Source organism: Azolla caroliniana, unplaced genomic scaffold (genome assembly GCF_043228905.1).
Source record: "Azolla caroliniana isolate FFs.n. ecotype wild unplaced genomic scaffold, voAzoCaro1.0.p SCAF_152, whole genome shotgun sequence".
Classification (NCBI taxonomy): Eukaryota; Viridiplantae; Streptophyta; class Polypodiopsida; order Salviniales; family Salviniaceae; genus Azolla; species Azolla caroliniana.
Genome location: NW_028230587.1, coordinates 29,750 through 40,985, shown reverse-complemented (window position 1 = coordinate 40,985; position 11,236 = coordinate 29,750). Strand labels below are relative to the sequence as shown.

Below are 11,236 nucleotides of genomic sequence, written 5' to 3'. Positions count from 1 at the left end.
GAAGCCGGGCAAAGCGGTTTCCCCGGTCCCCGAAGGAAGGACGGCTTAGCCCTCCTCGGTGGTGTCTCTCAGCTGATGCGAGAAAGGTTAGATTGACTCACTTGGTACGTACCTACTGCCTGAGTAAGGGCTACGTATCCCGAACAGAATACGTCAGTATGTGTGTGGCGGAGTAATCCAGGGCCCAGTTTGGGCGAAAGCCTTGACTTCCACATGAAGCGGTCAAGGTTGCCGGACAGCCAGCCACAAGTAATTCCAGCATAGGAACTGACTTAAACAATCGAGCAGGTGCGCAAAGACCTGTAACCATTGGGTGCTCTGACGGGGCGAAGCAGGGAAGTGCGTAGCGCTTACTCCGTCCTCGAAAGGCAAAGACACGAAAAGAGAGCAACCACGGGAAGTAACCGCTTCGCATTGTCTAGTAAACGATGCGCGGTCTCAGAGGTCGCATAGTAGCGAGGGAGGAATGCCAGAAACCTGGCCGAGCCGCGAAGGCAACTAGTCAGAACAAACCTTAGTTCAACGCGGCCAGTACGTATGCGGCCGGCCGGCGTTGAGAATAAGGAACAATTCTTCGAAACGGAAGGGACGGCAATACTCTCAGCAAGCAAGCAAGCAAGCAAGCAAGCAAGCAAGCAATTAAGGTGTTCCGAGTGAGAGCTGTATGACAAAAGATTGCCACGTACGGTTTGGAGGGCAGCATTGACTGACCCCTATTTAAGTTTGGTTGCTCGGGCTGTTACACTTTCTGATTATGGTATGGTATTGTCGGATCCAAATGTAGGTACATTCTATCTATTTGCTATATCTTCTCCAGGGGTTTATGGGATTATTACAGTGGGTCGGTCTAGTAGGGCGGCCGTTCAGTCACCTGTGGTACTAAAGCAGCCAGCCCGGCCCGCCCATGTGGTCAAATTGTTTGTAGTGTGGAATGATCTGCTCTATACAGGGTGTAGGGCTCTTCGACAGAACTAGTAATAGGCTTGACTCGCGATTTGAAGGGTAGGGGGGGTTCTTGTGTAGGAGGCTAAAAGGGGATAGGGATACGTTCAAAGAAGTTCAGGAAGAAAGGAAGAGCATGCCGTAAAAGCATGGTTGAAGGTCGATCCTGTCTTCCCAGGGAGTACCTAACAACACCATGTGGAAGAACCAACCTTGTGGATCAGGATGAGGTGCCGTCCTAGCGAATTGAAGTCTCCTTGGGTAGCCAACGACCTACAGTTATCCTTGTACCTCTGTGCCGAGCGAACGACTGTACGCTGTCTTGTTTTCTGCCAGCTGGGATTGCTTGCCGGCCAGATCGGATTGGAGCAACCATTGCATGAAGGCACATTACCCATCCTCTTGGGGACAAGAGACTGAACGACATCCCGATTTACTGCATTCCAGGACATCTGGGATGAGAGCCGTAGGTGATACCGGCGAAACCCAGCCAGATTTTGTTCTGGCAGGTAGTCAGAGGACTCATAGTACCCGCCCCGAAAGGGGCCCCTCACGCACGCACGGGGAAGACGCTAGTTTTCAGGGAAGAGGAAAGTCTTTATTTCTTTTTCCACGTTGTTTTCTTCTAGCAGCAGGAAAGGAGTCTGGATGTCTGCCTAGCTTCGGCAGATTCTACTCAACGCAATCTGCAAACTCGAATCCCCGAAACCTGACTCAATGCGGAATAGAATTGATCGTCGTTTGGTGGATCTCCAGCAAGCAGTTTTAACTAAAAGAACAGGACATACCACAAAATTCAGAGAGAGAACACGAAGCGATCGATCTGCTTACCGAGGGCTAAGGCTAGACCGCAGGACCTGGATTTATGACGTCCGGCCCGCTCCTCTCGAGTCCTGCCTGCTGGGAACGAACCACGAGGACGACCGCCAAGAACGGGCGTACTCGAGGGGGGCCAGAACCAAGCCCAAACGGGACGGAAGGGTACGGAGCGAGGTATTATAAAGCATTGCTTTATGGCGGCCGAAGAAAAGAAAAGAAAAGAAAAGAAGCGGTTTTCATCATCATGCATGAAGGCGCGCGCGCGCGCCGGTTCATCATGAAGGCGCTGAGTCAGAATTTTCCACTCCGCTAAACTAAAGAGGACGACAGAGAAGCAGGAGACGACGAACCCCTGCAACTACGTCGGACCTCTCGGAGTGAAAAAGAAAGCCAGATGGTGGTAGACTATCACGTACGGCTTTGCCCTCCCCGCCAACCACGTGTCAATGTGCCTCTACGGAAGGAACATCGACGGGCGGGTTTCCCGGGCGATCTAAAGCAAGTTGTTGGGGTAGAGAGCCGTATGCGCGGCGACGTGCTCGTATGGTTCGGAGAGGACTCAGCGTACACTGATCCTGTTGATTGGTGGAAAAGCAGCTTCACTCCTTATTCCAAATATGCTTTTTCAGGAGTATCATGATTTGCCGTCTAAATGGTTTTGTACGAAGTATCTATTGGTCCTATTATCATTACTGCACTAATTTGTGTAGGTTTTTGTAATTTTAGTGAGATTGTCATAGCGTAAGAGCAGATATGGTTTCGCATTCTCTTGTTCTCCGTATTGATTCTGTTTTCTATCTTTCGCTCAGTAGAAACTAATCGAGCTCCGTCTGATCTACTAGAAGTAGAAGTTGAATCAGTCGTGGGCTATAATGCGGAATATCTTTTAATGGGATTTGCTCCCTCTCTTTCGGGAGAATATGCTAATACGATCTTAATGAGGTGCGGAGCCTTGCATCCGACATTCGTTGGGCTTCCGCTCCCTGCAGGAGCCAGCGTCCCCTCAAGGGCTTTGTGCAGTAAACTCCTCCGGGCGACGATCTGAAGACTAGTAGGTCCCGCGAAGCTTTCGAAGAGGGGTAGCCTGGTGTGTAAGCACAGCAATGAACCGCGAACCCGTCGGACGACCTATCTAAGATTAGGAGGATATCTCAGGTGGTTATCCCGCAACTCTTCCCCAGACCTATACTATCGAATGCTCATATGGGAAAGTGCGCTCTTAGGTCTGGAACCAGGGAGGGTTGCTCCGAGAAATCCCTTCTCGTTTCCTCCAGGGGGTGCGGACACACTTGCACGGATTACAGGTGACGGCTACAAAGATGGCGGGGAAGGAAACAGTACCCGACATCCAGGGATGAATGTAAACTCATTGGACAGGGGTAATCATTCTGGTCCTGGGAGAGAAGACTCACCAACAACAGTGGTAGACACTAGTCTGAAAGGCTAGCAAAACAGAATCACCGAGACAACGGCAGCCCCATGTACTCCTGTTGCGGACGAGAGACTGCTTGCTTGCTTGCTTGCTACTGGCGTCCCATGAGCAAATTGAGTCTGAACCAGGCGACTTAACCCCCAGCGAAGAGGGATTTCTGCTGAAAACTTGTTCGTTACGTTACGTTAAAGGGGATCTTTTTGGAATGGTCGGAGAAAGACTCGCTGCGCCTCTTGTCAGGCGCCTTGCTCGAGCCCGCGGGAGAAGTGATGGTACTGTTTATTTCCAAAAATTCGTTCTCGGAGTCAGAAGGTAAAGCACCGTATCTCACAGCTCCCTACTAACGCTCCGCTATCAATTCCAAGTTAGAGGAGGGAGGAGTACCCTGGTCTGGTAGCCAACCCACTTTAATGCTATCGCATTCTCTCTGCTGGGTTAAAACCTAAAGAAAGTGTGCTTATCAGCAGCAAGCACAAACCCGGTTGGTTGTTTTCAGCTGCCCTTTCTGTAGGTTGAGTGGCTTCAATCTCTCCCCCCGGCAGGCAGGCAGGCAGGCAGGCAGGAACTTTCTCGCTCGGCCTTTGACCACCTACCTCTCATTGTTCTCCTGGGGACTCACTCACTTTAGAGATTTTTCTCCGTCTATGCGGGCTCTAAGCCGATGAACCGGTTCATCATGAAGGCCTTCATGATGAAAAAGGGGTTGGCGGGTTTGATGAACCGCCTTGTAGGCCAGCCTGAACTGTAAGTCGATCCCACTCTGCTGCTGCTGTGCCAACCACCACCGAGACATCCATGCGAGAGAGAGATCGGATTCGAAGACCTAAACGTTGCATTGGTTGGAGAAGAGGAAACTCAATATTCCCGGGACGGAGCCGTATGACGCGAGAGTGTCACGTACGGTTCTTTGAGAAGGGTGTGGATACACCTATTGGGCTAAGGGCCACAGAGCCGCGCCCTCACTCTCCTAGTCTATGTACACCGCCTTTCCCGGGAGGTTGGCCATCCATTTTAGATCTTCCTAGTTTCCAGGGAATTCCGGGCTCAATCTGGTTTGGCACAAAGGTTATTTTCTTTCCGTTCGTATATATATGGGTTTGCGCAGCATTTCTATGACATTGTTATGATTAACCAATGAGACTTGGACGGAAAGTCTTCCCGCCTTTATCATTAGCTCGGGTAGTTTCTGTATTCGGCGTTCCAGTAGCCTTTGACTGGCTACCTCAATGAATTGAGCATACTGTGATGTTGAACGTCATAATTAATGGGGTTCTGGTCGGAAGAAAACGGCGTCCAGACCCCTCTCACGCACGCCCGCCGATGGAAATTTCGTAAACAGAATGCCGCCTTGCGATCGTCCGATCGATGCTTCTTCGAGGGTGAGAGCACCGACCGGGAAAATAAAAGGAGGAAAGAACCGATACCCCAGCTACTACGGCGCGCGCCTCCCAGATCACAACAATATCTTCTTCTTTTGCTAGGCTTACGGCAGACGCCCTCGGCATAATCGCAATGGACGGCCCTAGGTACGGTAGTGGCGAGTCCAGGTTGCTTGACCTAAACGATTTACCGCCAACCGAAAGGTAATCGTTCGGTTATGTCAAGGGGTGAGTGCTGTGTCAAGCGGGCGGATGCATGATGAACGCTTTTCGGGGCCGCACGCAGAAGGAAAAACACAGATTGCGAAATACGCCTACCATAAATTAATTGCTTCGTCATTGTAGAAGGGCAAAACGTCACAAAACATGTACTTGAGCTTCGAATTAATGTCTCTAAAAGTTTGGGGTACGCCCGCGTGTTTCGACAAGAACACTAAAAAAACCTAATCTGGCTTTATGCAAGATAGCCAAGGCACGTTCAAGCAATTGAAGGAATATCATTGCTCACATCTTTGGCGAGGGTTATAATTCATAGGAGCATCCTGCGGTTACGGCTAGAGGAGGTAGAGTGAAAGATTCGTTAGGTGTGAATTATCATCGTATTCGAGGAGTTAAAGATTCGTAGGGAATCCCGGATTGAAGATGAGGCAGACTAAAACATGGTACAGAGAAACCTAAGAATTCGATACGAATAAAAAGGTCAAATCAGGGAATGGTTGCTTTTCTCGCTCATCGCCTTCAGACCGGTTTAATTTTTCGGGAAGACTTTCAGAATGACCGGCGGAAACTTTTGGAACGGAAAGCCATCCGCTTCGATCCCATTGCAAATATTTCTGCGCCCATCTAGCAGGGCTTTTGTCACCCAGACCCAAGGGAGGCCGTGAAGGAAGCACATACAGCTGCTCGGAGAGATTAAGCTACATCTGGGGAGTGGATAATAAACAAAAAAGATTAATCAAGAAATTAGTCCACTTTTGTATGATTGATGGTAAAAGAACAAAATCTCGTGTTATTGTTTCCTAAACTTCTTCTCGTCTTTCCTGAACTGAACCCGATGTTCATGTTATCACACTCCTGGCTAACGCCATAGAGAATGTCAAGCCTACTCGCGAAATCAAGAAAGTGAGAATCGCAGGGACTACTCGTAATGTACTCAAGATTATTGCCAAAGAACGTTAAGAAACCTTAGCTTTTCGTCGGATCATGGAAGCAGCTGTCAAATGACGTACTATGAGCAGAAATAGCCAGAGCTTGGATTAATGTTCATCTGCTGAGATACCGGATGCTTATCAAAGAAAGGGAAATGTTCGTAAAAGAAGGGATGATCTTCATAAACCGGCAGAGGCCAATAGAAGTTTCGCGCATTATAGGTGGCGGTGAACCATTGAAAACATGTAATGAGCTGGGGTCAAGAGCTGTTAGACACTTTAGCAGCACACACCCTACATCGCAGAATCGAGTAATTGGTAATCCATCGTTCGAATGCTTAATGATTCTAATATTGACAATGAGACCTGCCAAAAAAAAAGAAAGCGAGAATTCGATTCTGGTGTGAATTTGGTGCTACGTGAATTTAATGAAGAAAGTTCGCACTCCCTTCCCTACTGATAATTGGGGGCATCTGAGCCCGCCCCTCGGACATGGGGGCACAAAAGCAGCACAAAAAGCACTATACCCTCCCTGTCTAACTTGTTAAAAAACAACGGAGTAAGTCTTTGCCGGCATTGTTAAGTCATTGGAAAAAGACACCTAACAACAATGAAGATTCGTTTCCAGAGAGTTTATTCACCGTTGCTCCTGGAGAATACTCTGCAAACAACAAACCGTGCGTGCCCTTTCAAGGTTAATCTCAACGATGAAGCGGCTAGCTCGACTCCATCGATCCTGTGTACAATGTCTCAGATTACAGGCCTTCGCTGTGGCGGAACTTGATGACCTGGACTGCGAAGAGCCCTATAGTGACGGCGATAGCGAAGCAGAGGTTGAAGAATTTCTTTTGCCTGCTTCTAACTTTATTATCAAGAATAATGTTCTGGCGGTCAGCGTTAGATAAATCTCATAAGAAATATATTCAAATAGGAATTTGTACGTTCAAACCGTGCGTGTGCCAATTGCTCGAAGAAGCAAAGGTTAAGCTTGAAGCCGAAGAAAAGAGAGGTAAGGAAAGATTAATGATAAGCGATGGATTGGGCCAAACAAATTCGGCGGATTTCTTGAGAAGGAAGGAATACTTGCAAAAAATGATCGAACAATTTGTTGACGAGAGATCAATCTATAATAACTCGCTGGACCTTTTTGATTGATAAGCTGACCAACAAAAGGCAAACCAACATGCAGGATAGGTTTATTGCGCACTTCAAGAAAGATAAAGAACTAATAGACATTTTAACGTCCTTCGATGTATATACGATTGAAATACTTACGATATTTTAGAATCTTTATTGTTAGATTGTTTATTAATAGGGATTGCCTCTTTTCCAGAGTCTAAATTATTATTATTAAAATCTTTACCGTCAGATTGTTTATCAACAGAGATTGACCCAGACTCAGATTTTCTTGAGTCTGAATTAATCGAAAAACAAAATAGCCACGGCCTTTACCATTAAACTTACATTATAACACTTTTTTTTCAATTTCAATATCTCATTTTCTAATGCTATTGTATGACAGCAGAAAAATTGCGGTATAAATGAAAATATTATTAATACAAAGAAAACCTTGTTTTCTTCTTTGATCAAACAAACTCATATCTTTAAATAATAAACGAATTCTAGTTTGAATAGAATCTAAAGCTACTTTTGCTTTCATTCACCAAAAGCAGCTGCTTTGGTTGCGTTGGTTGTTAACCATTTTAAGAGAGTGTATAAGGACCTACCACTCTATACGGCGGTGTACGATTGCTTCATATCAAACTACAAAGTATCTTCACTATTACCAGATCTATATAAATCAACCCTGTTCGGGTCTTTAGGTTGTCCGATGGCAACCAAAGCGTCTTTCTATTGTTCCCCGAACCATTCGAACTCTTTTACCAGATTCTTGGCAGTCCCTTTCCCAAAGAAAGTTGGGAAGTGCAGTCTCTGCAGGCAGGCAGTTAGCCCCTCGGGTCGTTCAGTCTCGAAGGTATGGTTCGGGCTTCGTTCGTTTCTTGTGACCAGATTCATTGGTTCGAGGCTACGTACGTTGGATCGGGTTCGGGCCCTAAAATATGTGATTGGGTAATTACGATGGCTCGTATACACGTTCGAGGATCACTCTCCAGGCGACGGAGGACTGCTTAGTGATTGAAGGGAGAGAAGAAACCCATTTGATTTCTCACTAGAGGCCTAATGATTGCATAACTCTGAGGTTCCAACTGCTACGGATAGAGGGATTTGAACCCCCACGACTGAGTAAGGTCACCAGAACCTAAACCTGGCATGTCTACCAATTCCATCATATCCGCACATCGATTCTTATTTCGAAACCACCCTTTTTCACTGCTAACTGGATAGAGCTAAGAACGCCAATGGCTCGGATGGCGTAGCAATTAGAGGAAACTGAAACACCACCCCGTATTTTTCGATTCTCCCGCAAGCAAGCAAGCAAGCAAGCAAGCAAGCAAACGCGCGACTTGCTCAATGGAGCCCGCTTACGACGATCCCTTTTAACCTCTCAGGCTCTTATAGAAGGCTTATAGAATGCCTATATGCTTTCCAAATCAAGTTAGGGTGATGGGAAAGTGGGAATGCTAACTTATGACCATACTCACGGATGGAGAGGGATTCGAACCCCCGGTATCTCTCCGAATACTTCGGTTTTCAAGACCGACTCTTTAAACCGCTCAGACATCCATCCCTTTCCCGACAAGATCACGAGCCATCAATAATCAACGGGAAAGCGTGCCAAGCTTTCAGGTCTTTGTAAATCGCACGCAACGCCTTCAGAAAACAAATAGGTTGTACCGCAGGGCCTCCTCTTTGGCCCCTCCGACCAGAAAGGTTAAGCGTGGTAATTGATCATTCTATTTTAGATTGATAGGAACTAAGGCGTCCTAATAACCAAGTTTACAACCATGGGCAATAACGGACTCGAACCGCTGACTCCCTCGGTGTAAACGAGGCGCTCTACCAACTGAGCTAATTACCCGGAGTGCCGGCGATACTTCGGAGTCTCGCCGGCTCTGTTTTCTGTAGGTCACATAGAAATTTATCCATTCTTTCTACGGCCACGTCAATCCGCTTCTTTTCTTGTTGGGCCGCGCCGCAATTGTCTAGCTTCTGCTACCAACTCCCCCATCGGGCCGTCTGACTTTACCGTAGCCGATAAGTAGCGTTAATCGTCTTCATCGCGCTGATGAAGCAGCGGGTTCATCCACCACCTTGGTTCTTCCCCGCAAGCAACTTCCGCCGTATTATCCATAGCTGTTCATCAAGAAGGCCTAGAGTTAGTTTTCCGATAAGATTCAAGCTACAATTTCAAACAGCACCTTTTCTTCATGAAGCGCAAGAAAACTGCACTGCGGAAGAAGAAGAAGCGGTAAAAAGTGTAATATAAATGGCTACCAAAGTTCTTCTTTTGAACTTTCAAGAAGGCCTGAATATTCATGGATTATTATACGATAATCTTTAATGCGGCTCAGATTGCGGAAAGAATTGAATGCTGGAATTTCGAAATTCCGTTGGTAAAATTCAGAAGGATCATGCAAGAAGGCAATATCATCTTCTGGCCATAATCTGCGAATCCAGCAAAGCAAAGCAAAGCAGCACTTTTCTTTTCACTTTAAACCGAGCCGGCGGCAATCTTGATGAATCACTGGCAAGAAGATGCTTTGCACTTTTCTTTCCACTTTAAAGCAGCAATCTTTTCACTCGGAAATGGCAAAAGAGCTTGGAAGAAGAATAGGCTAGGGACGGAGTCGAACCGTCATTCCAGGATTTGCAGTCCAATACATTGCCATTATGTTACCCAGCCAGCAGAACGTTTTTCCCGCTTAAATGAAGAGAGGCGGGACTCTCATTTAAGGGGGGTGACCTTAGGCCACCCTTTGAAATAATCTAAAGCCTTACAATCAATTTCTGCGATGCCATAAAATGTGAACCAACGACAACGATTTTGGGCAAAATAAGAATTAGTGATTGAAAAAGACCCGCAGCTTGCTTGTGAAGCCGACCAGCGTACTGCCAACACGACTTGTTTATGCCTATTAAAGAACCTTTTAATGCTAATTCACAGAAAACTATACGAAGCATACAAAATAACTAATATACGAAACGGAAGCGACCGATGGAAATACGTCAGTTTCTTACTCATGTAAATAAACTATTTCTTAACAACGGCGACGACTTTTCCGGAGTCTTATTTCGGTTTTGGTCGGCCAATCAGGTTAGGAGTTCCCTGCCTGACCGCCAATTCAGAACCGCTCGTGACAGTTTCCCGTCATACGGCTCCCCGCATCCCATCAGGTGAGGGTTCCGGAATACGAGCTCCCCTGCCCTCTTTTGATCGTGACGATGCCCATGCAGCCAGCAACTGCCGCAAATTGGCAGCTCATGCCTCCCGGACGACGACGTAGATGCGATCCATCTGTGATGTCCACAGGCGGCCGGCCGGCGGAAAGAACACCTACGCCGTGGTTGGAGTTCTACTTCCTTGTCGTCGCTTTAGCCCTATCGGCTAGCTAGGGCCATTGCTCAGTTTGTTTCCTCACGCGCTTGCTTGCTTGCTTGCTTGCTTGCTTGCTTGATAACTCCTAGACTCAAGTGAAAAACCGACCATCAGCGTATCTGATGAGAGAGGATTGAAACCTCGTATCTTCCCCATTTTCCCGCGTCTCGTGACTAATTCAAAAATTTCCTTGCATCAGCGTCGATTACGTACTCTGGCTTTCTTGTTGATAGATATGTGGATCACTCTGGTGGCGTCATGGCGGCGAGATCGACCCGAGCGAAAGTAGCTATTGGGTTCGAATCCCGCTTCTTTTCTTCCGCGGTTCGCCTTTAGGCCATGAGGGCGATCCGATCCCCAGTAGCAGGAGTCCTGAAAGGTCATGGAACTGGCCATACTTCCACTTTCACTCTCACTTTCGCTTTTGCTTCTACTTTCAGAGGTATGTATATTCAGCAAATCGGATCAGATTGTCTATCCATGACAGAGCGAGTGCTACTCGTAGTTCAGGGGCAAGGTATTTTACGTTGCTTACTTTCCTTTTGGCCAATCTGCGCTCTTTATCTTCGAATGTTGAAGCATATTGGCTGCTCCCTTTCCCTTAAAATTAGATGCGGGGACACTTTGGCACGTCCCGATAATTAATTACTACCGGGCCCTCGCTTATTGTCCCATCCTATCCCTGTTCACCGTACGGTTGGCTCTTCTGAGTGCGACCTCAGAGGTGTGCGGGGTTCTCCAGTTCCGGGATTCCATATTTCAAAGAACCAGGCCGTAAGGCTTCCGCTCTACGCCGGAGGCGCGCTCGAAGAACGGGAAAGGACAGACAACCCCTTTCCCTCGGCCTCTGTCCCATATTTTGGACGCAGGAAGCAATCCTGCTTTCCTGTTTCGACGCTTCAAACGCTAGGATTGCGGTTGCCTGCTGTCCGGTTCAACTTAGGCTTAGCCTTCGGGGATGCAGTACCGCCACTCAGCACTCACCTAGACAATACCCAAAGTGTTTCATTCCCACCCT

The 11,236-nt window shown here is 47.3% G+C and overlaps 2 non-coding genes across 2 annotated transcripts; both read right to left on the bottom strand.

Annotated features, from left to right (window-relative positions):
* Positions 1-8,322: 8,322 nt before the first annotated feature.
* TRNAS-UGA (transfer RNA serine (anticodon UGA)) lies at positions 8,323-8,409 on the bottom strand. Its single transcript has one exon. It is a non-coding gene; the product is annotated as a tRNA-Ser (tRNA).
* Positions 8,410-8,627: 218 nt separating this feature from the next.
* On the bottom strand, positions 8,628-8,700 carry TRNAV-UAC (transfer RNA valine (anticodon UAC)). Its single transcript has one exon. It is a non-coding gene; the product is annotated as a tRNA-Val (tRNA).
* Between the last annotated feature and the right edge of the window lie 2,536 nt (positions 8,701-11,236).